We start from the raw sequence: 2,420 nt of genomic DNA on the forward strand, positions 1-2,420 counted from the left end.
ATTACATATAGTGGATAAAGTTGTTGAAAGAGAAATGGAAAGGAGAAAATTGCTAATGATAGTTCATGTGATTATGGCCAACTTGGATCGTAGAGAAGAAGTATCACAATAGTGGTAAGAAATCAATAAGAAGAAACAACCGATTTTAGAACATAATGAAAGAGTTTGGTATAATCATCACTTGGTACTCTAAAGGTATCACTATAAGGTATATCTAAGGAAGAAAATATTGGCAATCAACCAGGGAAGTTGAAAAATCATGGTAATAATGAAGGTCATTTTAAGGAACCTGGAAGGTATGATAAAATAGAATGATTGGAGAAGATAAGTTGTGTGCATAACAACATCTATAACAATGGGAGAGCCGCATTGTAAGTTTTCCATAGGTGACTAACTATATGAATAAATTATGGATAACAAGATGAAGGATCAGGCAATTTTATTAGGTGGATGTCTTAAAATAGGATTACTTTTGGTAGCCATCTTAATGAATTTATTTATCAAGGATTACCCAAGTTGGAAATAGTAACAACATTTCCAAGGTATATCGGTTCTATGTTTAAAAGAGGAAGAAAAGAAACCACAATGACTGGAGGTGAGAAATTAAAGTCAAATTAGAATAAAGTAAAGAAATTTCCATTTTAAGCTAATAGACATGGAAGACTAGGAGAAAAATATATAATAATATCTGGTAGGAGGAAATGAAGGTATTGATGAGTGGAGCAAGAAACATGATGGGTAATGGTCATAATGATGATCTACATATTTTAAAAATGTGAAGGTGTAAAGTTCCATGATGACCAAGTGATAATAAACAAGGAAGATAGGAAGGAATGTTGCTAGAAATTTTATAAGGATACCTTGAGAAGGATTGTGTACATAGTGACAAAAGAAGTGAAAGTCAATTAATAGAGGTTGTACTTGACTAATTTTCACTCATCGTTTCATGAGTAGGACTTCCCATAAAGTTAAAAGAGGTTGTTTCCACATAACACCTCACAGTTAAATGGACAATGATGGTAGTAGTGTTTCCAACTATTTCAAAATTTAAAATAATGATACTATTTAATAAGAAAGAGTCTTTTGCCCAACTTGAGGAAACTGAATTTATGATAAAGCAATCAAGTGGTATTGAGCTACGAACTGTATGAACTCGATGAGATAAGAAAATATTTCTGTAGATGAAGTGCTAATTCAACATGGATCAACAAATCCTTGTGCAAGTAAATTAAGCATGATATAAAATTAAATCATGATGAAAAAAAATGTTTACAACGGTATTGGAATCAGTAAGCCAAAGGGTAAATGGATGTAAAATCAAAGGATTTTAATTTTGAGATAGATGATTTAATAAATATGGTTATCACTAGTAATATCTTAAACAATGAATTTCACCAAAACCAATTTCCTTGGGGAAAGGAAGAATATATGACGAGATTAAGACTCAAACATCATAGAAACTATGAAGATTTAATATATACCATTGGTGTAAATGGTCAACTAACTAGTAGAAAGAAGTCGAACTGATTATAAAAAGACTTTTCTAACTTGTTGAATGACTAGTTTGAACCCCGACCTCGACTACCCCATACACGTCTACTACAAACAAACGACCTCATGAGATTAAGAGTTAAAGATGTTATGCTTAATGACATTATTGACATGAACATTTATGTGAATGTCAAGATATGATCATAATCATGAATTTAATATGTTGATGATCTATTAGAGGAATTCATAAGTGAAGTATGCAAAATTGCGTGCAATTTATATATATGCATAGCATTATAAATTATGCGCATGTTGCGCTGAATGAATAACATCATGGTGACATGCAAGAGTTGGCAGTGGACTATTTCCTATGATACTATGATGGTATGGTTAATGCATTGGATGTTTGATGAGATGTGATGATTCACAGGACTCCGCAAATGGTCCGAGAGGGCCGGTTTATTTGATGATCTCGTGCAAGCCCATACGCACAAGGGAGAATAAGTAACTCCATATGGGCTGGTGACAAAACTCAATCAACACTACATATGCCAGTGGTTACTTTGTCTTGTGTATAGCTCTTGAAGAGCTATGGGACCATCTTGAGGAGGCCAAGTGCCTAATGTTCTAGGCTAGGTGCCTGTTATTGGATTGGGATGCCGAAGTCTGGAAGGGATGTAAAGGACTTTGATGCCTGGGGCTGTGCGCCTTAGTAGTTGTGGAGGGAGTGGGCCAGCCTTGCGAAATGCCCAGGGTCATTGAGTACCGGACCGGATGCCTGCCTTGGGGCAAATGAGGTCTAAGTAGGCGTGAGCCTTGGGGCCAGCCTTGGACTAGGATACAGACCGGGTCAGGCTTATCCTGGTGCCGAAAGTGGGAAAAAGGACAAAGATTCCTTGAGATTTCCCGGGGTGTTGGGGACTTTCGAT

Source organism: Pinus tabuliformis, chromosome Q (genome assembly GCF_031772625.1).
Source record: "Pinus tabuliformis cultivar Carrire ecotype Pingquan chromosome Q, CPIR1, whole genome shotgun sequence".
In the NCBI taxonomy this organism is placed as follows: Eukaryota; Viridiplantae; Streptophyta; class Pinopsida; order Pinales; family Pinaceae; genus Pinus; species Pinus tabuliformis.